The sequence below is a fragment of the Magnolia sinica genome, chromosome 6, assembly GCF_029962835.1.
Source record: "Magnolia sinica isolate HGM2019 chromosome 6, MsV1, whole genome shotgun sequence".
NCBI lineage: Eukaryota > Viridiplantae > Streptophyta > Magnoliopsida > Magnoliales > Magnoliaceae > Magnolia > Magnolia sinica.
The window spans coordinates 9,819,687-9,831,610 of record NC_080578.1 but is presented as its reverse complement, the minus strand read 5'-3'; the positions used below and the strand labels follow the sequence as shown (position 1 = coordinate 9,831,610).

The 11,924-nt window shown below is 40.6% G+C and overlaps 1 non-coding gene across 1 annotated transcript; it reads left to right on the top strand.

The window, feature by feature from the left end:
* Positions 1-11,166: 11,166 nt before the first annotated feature.
* On the top strand, positions 11,167-11,273 carry LOC131250470 (small nucleolar RNA R71). The gene has a single exon (XR_009173395.1). It is a non-coding gene; the product is annotated as a small nucleolar RNA R71 (small nucleolar RNA).
* The last annotated feature ends 651 nt before the right edge of the window (positions 11,274-11,924 follow it).

Here is an 11,924-nt window from a genome sequence, read left to right as displayed (position 1 = left end):
TTCTGACAAAATTTTCATTTTTGGACAGAATTAGTTTACCTGACTCATACATCACCCGTATGCCTGGTTTTCCCAGAAGATATCCAGAAACTAAGTTTCGCCTCATGTCTGGGACGTGTAGTACATTAGTTAGCATCGCTTTCTTTCCAGAGGTGAATATCAGTTCAACAGTTCCTTTGCCAACAACTTTCGATCGGACTTCATTACCCATTTAGACTTCTTAACCATTAGTCAATTCCTTATAGGTTTTGAAGGCTGATTTGTCGTAGCACACATGTACAGTAATGGCAGTATCATACCACCAACCTGGAACTTTGCCTTGGATGGTATTCACCTCAGTGATCATAGCCACGGTATCGCCTTCTTCTACTGCACTTGCCTCTCTTTTAGATTTGCGATAGCGGCATACTCGAGTATAGTGCCCGATTTTTTCACAGACATGGCATGGGCCCTTGAACTTTCCGTTCTTCTTTTGGGTGTTCTTCTTGAATTTTCCTTTATTAGGTTTCAGGGGACGTCTTTCTCAGGATGTTTGTTATTAATGTTTTCTACAGTAAGTACTTTGGACGAGTTATTCCTGTTATCATTTTTTCTATCGCGGTTACGAGATTCTTTCTCAATCCTGAGGTATTTCTGGATTTTTTCCAGTGTGTAGTCCTCGGTTTTATGCAGCACCTTCTTTCTATAGTCTTTCCACATCGGTAGCAATTTGGCGATTATAGCCCCGATTTGGAATGATTCAGGAAGATTGATTTTTATCGCTTTGATTTTGTTTACTATTAGCTGCAGTTTTTGGATTTGGGGCAGCAACGGTTTATTATCTACCATGCTGAAGTGAAAATACCTGGCTATGAGAAACTTGTTGGTACCTTCTTCTTCAGCCTTGTATTTAAATTCCAGAGCGGCCCAGATGTCCTTTGCTAATGACGTCTGTTGGTACAGATCGTACAGGCGATCGGAGAGAGCGTTCAGAATGTGTCCTCGACACAAGAATTCGTCTTCGGCTCTTTTGGTGCGGGCAGCTATTTGTTCAGGTGTGTCGTTGTCAAATGTTTCAGGTAGTGCTTGCAAATTTGGATCTAATATGTAATAGATCTTCAGCGCCGTTAGAAGAAATTTCAGCTTGTCTTGCCATCCTGTAAAATTGGTTCCATCGAACCGATCAAGACATATCAAGTCCTGATTCATCAACTTGATGGATGAAACACTGTCGGCTTCCATCAGAAAAATAACGCTTTAAGATTGTTGAAAATTATATAGATTAATGTATTTCTATATAATGTGGAAACCGAAAAGTGCAAAATAATCAGAAATCAGGACAGGCTGAAGCACGTCTGAAACGCTGTTCTTAAAGCGTTATTTGCCCATACTCAAGTGAATTGAGTATGCTGATAGGTTACAGGCAAATAACTTTTAGGATACGACGAGCCTGGTGTGGGTCTGCGTTCAGCAAACACGAAGGCCCACCAAATGGAACTCAATTATACGTTTTCTGGCAGTATTACAGTATAAAGGAAAAAATCTCAAAAGAAGAAGAAAAGAAGAGAAAAATAGTTTTGACTTCTGCACAGGTCAGTTGAACCGTTCTAGACTACACCGCTGGTCTGTTCTTCAAGCTAAGGTTTAAGCCTTGTTATATTGCTGGAAACACTAGAATATATGAGTGGGGAGGGACTAGCTGTCTCAGTTCGTATGGGTTTGCTGAAGTGAGTTGAGATGGTTTGGAAACCCATCCAGGTCTTCCTTTTATAGGCTATGGTGGCTAAGGGGTTATGGTCCAGAGACTTAAATTCCATTAAGCCATTTCTGGCTGTTGGAAAACTAGCCGTTTTATGGCTGTTTTCTGACTGTTGTGCATGGACCATTAAGCTGCTACATGCTGACTGTTGTGAGACAACAGCTAGCTGTTTTTTAGCTGTTGGGCTAGCCATGCAGCAATTACAGCTGGACCCTGCACTAATGGCTCTGCTGTTACAGTTTCTGCTGCAACAGCTCTTTTCAGTCCCTTTATTTATACTGAGAGATTTCTCTCTCAGTCCTTTAGTCTCTCTGCTAACCAGCCATCCGCCATAGTCACTTAGTCGCACAACGACTCGCACACGTCTCGCTCTGGTTTGCTCAAGGTTGCAAAGGAGCGACCCTCTGCGACATGATGTGGACATACGAAGTGCGCCACTAGCGCCTCTACAACTACACTGCCTCACATGCCCACGCCCTCGCACCGAACCCGAGCCCGAGCCCGTGCCCGTGATCGAGTCCAAGTCCGAGACCGAGACCGAGATCGAGCCCGAGCCCGTGCCCTAACGCGAGCGCGCGTGCGGGTGTTCCAGTGCTACGCATGGAACACGCAAGGTCCATAGTCCATGGACTAGGTAGGTAAATATTATAATACTCCACATCTTTCAAATAAACCACATATTTTTCTCTTCTCTTTTCCATGTGGGACTATTCCCAAAACTCGCAGAAAAGTGTTTTTTCAAAACAACTTTTTTTATTATATATTATTTTATTATTAAAATATTTTTTTATTAAAATCAATATTTTTTGCAATAGAGATTGAGGCAGATGTTTGCCAAATGTATGGTAGCTGCGTGCATGATGTTTTATTTAAACCAACATGATTTAAATGATTTTAAACTCGCAAGTATACGAATCAGATGTAGATATGGTACGTATTACGAGATCGTTCCCACGAGGACTGGTCGTCACAATTCAAAATTAAAGACTCTTCTTAACTAATCCAACAAATATTTGCGATAGTAATTAAATAAACTAAATAAAAACAATGAAAAATAACCAAGAATAATGAGGAAAATTCAATCAAGGAGAAGACTAGGACTTTCGAATCCACCCTTAATTATCATAAACCTTGTTTTACCTGTTGATTTACCCTAATTCAGATTGATATCAAAATAAATAAAGCACACGCTATGTCCTTGGTCGGGTACACAGAATGTATAATTCCTTAAAGCATATGGATCACATCTTTCCATCCATGGTCAGGCATGGAGAGATGTAGATTCTTGTTTCTTCCTCTATAGGAACCTGTTCATGGTCAGATACAAGCACCTATGATAATATTCCAAACAACATCCATACTAGACTTTGGTTGAGCTCTTAGAATGGAGAAGTACAGAACCTCCAATTAAGCACACTAGAGAAGAAAACACATCAATTAAATCAAAATAAAATCAACACATAACAAGGATTATTCAAATTAGGGGCTTCATCTCCGCCCTAGCTAAAGGATTTAGCTATCCATGGAATCAACTGGAAAGAAGGAAAAATATAGATGATAAAGGAAAAACATCCTTCCAATCTCTCCCTTCTTTCTTCCTCTCTATCTCTTGCTTCTCCAAGCTAGGAAAATCTCCAAAAAAACTTGGATGATCCGGCTCCCTGCACTTGCTCTTGAATTCCCTATCTTCTCTCTTGCTTCCTCCTCTTTTCTTCTCTTTTTTTGGATCTTTCCTCCCTGGCCTCCCCCCAAAACGAGCTCTCTCTCTTCTTTATAGCAGCTGGAAAGACGGTGGAAACGCTGTCGCAGCAACAGTGGAAGGTCTTCCGCATCCGCGTGCGAAAGGTTTCCGTTTCTGTTTGAAATGAGTTTCCGAGATGGTACATGTTCCTAATTTGATTTGGACACCTAGGATACGGTATTGGCCTCCTTTAGAATCTTCTGAACGGTCTGGATCATGCATCTGATGGTCATTGAGATCACAGAACAGCCCGCAAATCGGTCAGCGTGCGGACCTTCTTTACGCAGCCAAGTTCAGATGCATAACATCCCATCTTTGCTTGCTCGGTTTCCGAATAAAAACCGTCCCTTAGGACGTTTCCAAGTCGTCTACAAGATGGACGGATCAGATCTTCCATCTGATCGAGAATGGTGGGCCACAACCGCTGCAACGGTCGGACAGCGTCCGGCGTGCGTAAACAGGGTATACGTTGATCGCGTTGTGATGCTGGTGGGACCCATTATTGACATTATCTTCAAAATCCAGTCCATCCATTGGATTGACATTGAAAAACTGGTCGGACATGCTCAATTCTAGATCAAATTCATGGTGGCTCACAGGGTTTTAAACCTACCGTCCATTCTGCCTTTGAACGGTTGAAAACTGATATTTACTGCCATCTGAGATAACGCCACCTAGGCGATGGTAACATGGACCATTATGATCTAATAGACGGTCCAGATTGGACCCACAATCCTTAATGGTGGCCCACAACACGGGACCGCAAGACCCTGTTTCCGTTTTCGCGAAGCCGAAAACGGCAACTGCCTTTTTTTTAAAAATTTGGTCGGTCAGCGCCTGCTGACCGACCTTGCGTGTAATGATGCATTGCTGGTGTGCGTCCGCACTGCGTACATGCAGTGCACATGTGAGGTCCATCATGATGTATGCACCAAATCTCCTCCGTCCATATGATTCTCCATGTAATTTAGAGCGTTGGTACCAAAGATGAGCCATATCCAGGGACCAGGTGGGCCCCACTTAAGGAATTAAAGGGCTGATCTGGCCGTTGGGCCACTTCTCGAGATATCCAATGGTTGAAATTTAATATGTACGGTTTATTTATGGCCTGCAGGCTATGCATGAAGTTTCAAGTCAATCGGATGGCAAAAACCATGTGATCTTGCATTCTAGACCATTTTCGGGCCTTTTTAACTTGAACAGCTTGATTTCCTCGGCTCCCTTGCATGTGAATTCTTCAGTATTAGTTCCCTTGAGTGCGTTCCTTGCTCTGGTGACTTTGAAGTGTCAAATTCATGCTTGTAGTACTCTTTTTCCATCAACGCTCCTGATTTCATCCTGCAATAAAAATATAATTAAAATATTCCATTAAGCATTATCATGTACGTAAACTCATGCACTAATTAGGGTCTGATATGCAATATTCGACCCTCATCACAACCCCTAACCAGCATTTTGCTAGTCCCGAGCAAAACATGCGAAAAATAATTTTAGAAATACACAACAATTTCTGTAAACCCGAGTGACTTGTGAACAGATCGTCGTGGCGCGAGAATTCTACGATTCATGAACGGTGCACAAAATTTTTTTTTTCTTTCTGGAATCACGCTCACGATAAACTTCATAATCAGTTTCAAAATATTAATTCATTAATTAGAATATTCTAAACATTGAGTTTCACGAGCGTATAGTGTAATCTCGGCTTACTATCATTAAGAGATCCAATTGTCAATTTTATGATATCCTTAGTAATTAACAACAGAATGCATGACAACTGAAATCAACACTTGCCTGATAGGTTATCTTTTCATTCTACTAGCCTTTGATTTTTTTCTTGAACAGTAACGCCAATGAAGGGAATCAAATCCTCACCTATAGGGAGCAAACCTATGGTAAAGATTGTACTCCTAACTCTTTTCTCATGTCAACCATGGGGAATCGAATCTTCATCTATAGGGAGCAAACCTATGGTGAAGATTATATGACTTACGCTTCTCACAATTCTTAGTTATAGACCGAAGCTAAAAATTTCAGGCTGGTTTCTTTCATGCTTAGCGATTACTAAGTTAATCATTTAATGTTGAAACGGAACCTTAATGTGTAACCGAGATGTGATATGTGAGATCATGACTCAATCAATGTTTAAAAGTTCTAATTATGGGCTAACAATTCAAACTTAATTGTGAAATCTAACAGATGGCGGAATCCAAGAGTTATAAATTACTGACATTCTGTACCTTGCAATGTTAAAATCACCCTTATCCTTCACAATCACTTCAAATGCACAAGAAGTTCTAAAAAAAATTTAAAAATTTCCACAATTTGTGCTCAAGACTAAGAAAATACTGATAAGGTAATCTAATCTCCCACCCCAACCTAAACTCTACATTGTCCTCAATGTAAAAGAAATAAGCATGCAATGCATATGGGACAACGAAAATAAAAGAGGAGTGATGGACAAATAGTACATGTATGAAAGAATCTAGAGGCTTTCTAAAAATATCCATGTAAGAGCGAGTCAGCATAAGAGAGAAATCAACACAAGCAAAATGATAAAAATGCAAAAATAAAATCCTATCTATACCACTTTCGCAGGTGCTCTCGATTGCATTTAGCGTATGCAACAAGCCTTTAAACCGCTAGGTTACCCCTAGTGGACGAGTTGTAGTCTCGTGAGGGTTTGCAGTAATGTTACCCACAAACATTGAATTAACTAACTAGGAAAATGAAATGAAATGAAAATATGGGTTGCCTCCCAGGAGCGCTAAGTTTAACGTCTTCAGCCAGACAAGAATGAACCATGAACTAATCAATCTTGATATCCTGGGTCCGCCAAATAAATTTCTTCCACATCTTTTTTCACCAAATTATCTAAATATGGTTTCAGCCGTTGACCATTTACTTTGAAGATATTCCCGTCTGTTAAATTTTGAATCTCAACTGCTCCATGAGGAAATACTTTTACAACTCGATAAGGACCATACCACCGCGAACGTAGTTTTCCAGGAAAGAGGCGTAGCCTGGAATTGTACAATAATACTTTTTGGTTCGGTTCAAATGTCTTGCGAAGAATCGACTTGTCATGGAAGATTTTTGTCTGCTCCTTATAAATTTTTGCATTCTCATATGCCTCATTTCGAATTTCCTCCAACTCATTGAGTTGAAGTTTTCGGTGTGATCCGGCCTTGTGCACATCGAAATTAAATGTTTTGATGGCCCAATACGCATGATGTTCTAATTCCACAGGCAAGTGACAGGCTTTCCCAAATACAAGCCTGTACGGAGACATTCCAATCGGAGTTTTGAAAGCCGTACGATATGCCCAAAGAGCATCATTCAACCGTTGCGACCAATCCTTACGATCGGGGCGAACCGTTTTCTCTAAAATTTGTTTAATCTCCCGATTTGACACCTCAACTTGACCACTTGTTTGTGGATGATATGGCGTTGCAACTTTATGAGTGATGAAATATTTCTTCATTAAAGATTCAAACGGTTTGTTGCAAAAATGAGTACCCCCATCACTTATAATTGCTCGAGGAGTGCCAAAACGAGAAAAGATATTTTCTTTTAAGAAACGGACCACAACTCTGTGATCATTCGTTTTACATGGCACTGCTTCAATCCACTTAGAGACATAGTCGACGGCCACAAGGATATACACATAACCAAATGACGGGGGAAATGGGCCCATGAAGTCAATACCCCAAACATCAAATATTTCAACAATGAGAATATTGGTAAGTGGCATCATGTTCCTGTGGGAAATATTACCCATACGTTGGCATTTATTACATGTTGAACAAAAGGCATGGGTGTCTCGAAACAGTGTAGGCCAATAAAATCCACTTTGTAAGACTTTCGCAGCTGTTTTCTTTGAACCAAAATGACCGCCACAGGCATGATCATGACAAAAGGAGATTATACTATGAAACTCACTCTCAGGCACACATCTCCTAATAATCTGATCAGGACAAATTTTGAATAAGTATGGATCATCCCAAAAGAAATGTTTAACCTCAGCAAGAAATTTGGATTTATCTTGTTTAGTTCAATGAGAAGGAAGTTGACCTGTAACAAGATAGTTTACAATGTCTGCGTACCAAGGTAATTGAGAAATAGTTAGAAGTTGTTCATCAGGGAAAGACTCATTCACTGGCAATGGATCCACTGTGGACTCTAAGACAAGTCTAGACAAATGGTCGGCTACCACATTTTCGCAACCCTTTTTATCCCGAATTTCAATATCGAATTCCTGTAGCAAGAGAATCCACCGAATCAATCGAGGTTTAGCGTCTTTTTTAGAAAGAAGATATTTCAATGCTGCATGATCTGAGAACACTATAACCTTTGATCCTATGAGATACGACCTGAATTTGTCTAGAGCAAGTACCACCGCCAACAATTCTTTTTCAGTGGTAGAGTAGTTGAGCTGTGCATCATTTAGAGTCCTACTAGCATAATAAATGACATGAGGCATTTTATTCAATCTTTGTCCTAGGACGGCTCCAACAGCATAATCCGAAGCATCACACATAAGCTCAAAAGGTAAACTCCAATCAGGTGGTTGGATGATTGGAGCAGAAGTCAGTAAATGCTTCAACTTATCAAAAGCTTGCCGACACTCATCATTAAGGACAAAAGCAACATCTTTAGCTAGTAAATTGCATAAGGGTCGAGAAATTTTGCTAAAATCCTTAATGAATCTCCTGTAGAATCCCGCATGCCCTAATAATGATCTAATCTCCTTAACAGTTCTCGGTGGAGGAAGACTAGAAATTAAATCAATCTTGGCTTTATCAACTTCAATGCCTTTACTTGAAATAACATGCCCGAGTACAATCCCTTTTTGAACCATAAAATGACACTTTTCCCAATTCAATACCAGGTTCATTTTTTCACATCTTTCCAAGACAAGAGATAGATGGTATAAACATTCATCAAATGAAGAACCGAAAATGGAAAAATCATCCATGAAAATCTCAAGAAAACGCTCAACCATGTCTGAAAAAATACTCATCATGCATCGTTGGAAGGTCGCAGGTACATTACACAATCCAAATGGCATACGCCGATAGGCATATGTGCCAAAAGGACATGTAAATGTGGTTTTCTCTTGATCCTCGGGAGCAATGGGAATCTGATTATACCCGGAATAACCATCCAGGAAACAATAATAGCTATGCCTTGCCAATCTCTCAAGCATCTGGTCTATGAAAGGAAGAGGAAAGTGATCCTTCCTTGTGACCAGGTTCAGTTTACGGTAATCGATACAAACTCGCCAACCCGTAGTCATGCGAGTCGGCACTAACTCATTATCCTCATTCTTTTTCACCGTAATCCCAGACTTTTTAGGAACAACTTAAACTGGACTGACCCATGTGCTATCTGAAATGGGGTAAATGATACCAACATCTAACAATTTTAGCACCTCAGCCCGGACGACCTCTTTCATGTTAGGGTTAAGCCTCCTTTGCATTTCTCGCGATGTTTTTGCGTTTTCTTCAAGATGAATACGATGCATACACACCGTAGGGCTTATTCCCTTTATGTCCGCTATTGTCCACCCAATAGCTGCCTTATGTTCTCTAAGAACATTAAGCAGCTTACCCTCCTGTTCTTTATCAAGGTTAGCAGCTATGATGACAGGCAGGGTTTCAGAAGGTCCTAAAAATGCATACTTGAGAGTTTCAGGTAATTGTTTAAGGTCGACTTTGGGTGGTTTCTCAATAGACGGGACCAATTTAGACTCAGATGGTGGAAGAGGTTCCACTCTCGCTTTCTATTTTGTTGTATTCATATCTGGATTATAGTCAAGCAATGCATTGACTTCTTGGATGGAACTTTCTATGTCAAAATCTCTGCCAAAATGTGCTAAACACGTCTCAAGAGCGTCATCGGAAGATTCAAGGAAAGAGTCATGCACTAGACTCTCAATCATGTGCACTTCAAATATATCATCCGAGTCTGACATTTGTTGTCCAGCATTAAAAACGTTGAGCTTGATCTTCATGTTACCAAAGGACAACTTCATAACTCCATTCCTACAGTTTATGATTGCATTGGATGTGGCCAAGAATGGACGTCCTAAGATAACCGGGATTTGACTTGTAGGATTCTGGACAGGCTGAGTATCTAGAACGATGAAATCCACTGGAAAATAAAACTTGTCAACTTGGATTAGCACATCCTCAACAACACCACGGGGCACCTTGACAGATCTATCAGCTAGTTGGAGTGTTATTTTAGTTGGTTTCAGCTCACCAAGTCCTAGCTGCTCATAGACCGAATATGGTAACAAATTAACACTGGCCCCTAAATCAAGCAACGCTTTCTGAACCTTATGCTCTCCTATGACACAAGAAATGGTAGGAGCTCCTGGATCCCTAAATTTAGGAGGGGTGTTGTGTTGAATCATGGAGCTGAGTTGCTCTGCAAGGAAGACCTTCTTATGAACATTCATCTTACGCTTTTGAGTGCATAAATCTTTAAGAAACTTAGCGTAAGCAGGGACTTGCTTGATCGCATCAAGCAACGGAATGTTGATTTGGACTTGCTTAAACATGTCCAATATCTCATTAAAGTTGTTTCCTTTCTTAACCGGTGCCAGACGTTGGGGAAAAGGTGCTTTAGGCACATAAGATGGCACATGAGTGGTTCCTGGAGAGTCAGAGTGTTGTTGTACTTTGGATGCACTAGTATGTTTCTCCATTTCATTTTGATCTTCCGCATTGGACTTTGATTCTTCCCTAGGCATATCTATTTTGTTCTCGATCTGTTTACCGGACCTAAGGGTGATGATTGATTTGGCTTGCTCATGATATTGTTCTTGGTTTGAATTAGAGCCAATCTCATACTGTCCTTTTGGATTTACCACAGGTTGACTAGGGAACTTGCCCTTCTCTCTCTCACTCAATGTGGCAGCAAGTTGACCCAACTGTACTTCCAGCTTAGCAATGGATTACGCATTTGCATGTAAACTCTGGTTAGCTAGTAAGGTATGTTGGGTGTCTTTTTGAAATTGAAGTGAACTCTGCATAAAAAGATTGAGTGTGTCCTCAAGAGATGGTTTCCTAGATTGTGGAGGCACTTGTTGATACTGTGAGAACTGCTGAGGTTGTTGACTGCCAACTTGGGAGTAAGGTTGCATAGGAGGATTTCCAGATGGTCCTCCTTGTTGTGGTCCTTTTGCCCAAGAAAAATTTGGATGCCTAGCCCACCTTGGATTGTAGGTGTCTGAGTAAGGATCATTCCCAGGTCTCTCCGAAAGGTGTTCATAGCATGTACTTGTTCAGGGAGAAATTCTGGAAATGCTGAACTAGATGGACAAGACGGCGTAGGATGGGCGGGACTAGAACATGTGGCACATGACTCGACTTGAGTTGTTTGTGGAGGTCCATTATTTAACATTAAAGCATCCACTTTCTTTGTCAGGCTATCAATTTTGGCATAAAGATCTGGCGTGACTCCTACCTCATATATACCACCTTTCTTCTGTGGTTGGGGACTCCTTTCACCTCTATTTGAGTAGTCCCATTGCTGGGAATTTTCACACAAGGTTTCAAAGAAATTCCACGCTTCAACATCACTTTTGGTCATGAATGACCCTCCACTGGTGGCGTCAACCATGCGACGGTTTTGGGGTGTCAGACCATCATAGAAGTATTGAACCTGTTGCCACTTTTCAAAACCATGGTGTGGACATTTAAGAAGTAAATCCTTCCATCTTTCCCAACATTCATGAAAGTGCTCACCCTCTTTTTGTGTGAAATTTGTAATTTCTCTACGGAGGGCATTAGTTTTGTGAACAGGGAAGAACTTGTTTAAGAACTTCTTAGACAGTTCGTCCCATGTAGTAATAGTCCCAACTCCTAGAGAATTCAGCCATGCTTTCGCCTTATCCTTCAAAGAAAAAGGAAAGAGGCGCAAACGGATCGAATCATCTGAAAAGTTTTGGAACTTAAAGGTGGAGCAAATGTCTAAGAATTCTTTCACATGATGATATGGATCCTCCTTATCTGAACCATAAAAGGATGGCAACAATTGTATGACCCCAGGTTTAAGTTCAAAGTGTGCTGCCGTGGTGGCAGGCAACACTATACATGAAGGCGCATTGAATTGGACAGGAGCTGAATAATCTCTAAGAGCTTTAGTTCCATTCTCTTCCGCCATTTCAAACAGAATGTTTCTAAATCTTCTATGAAAGGTTCTTTCTATTTCAGGGTCAAAATGTGCTAGTTCTATGTTCAGAGATCTACGTCCTAGCATAAACTATGTTATCAATATAAGAAAGAAAACTAAACTAAGAAGTAACCTAAGAGAAATAAAACTAAAGGAAAAAGTTATGAATTCCTAAAAACAAGAGAAAGCTATGTAAACGAGAATTGGAAAGAATAACCCGGAAAAGGAGATGATGAATGTCTGCAGATTTGAAAGTTCCTCATT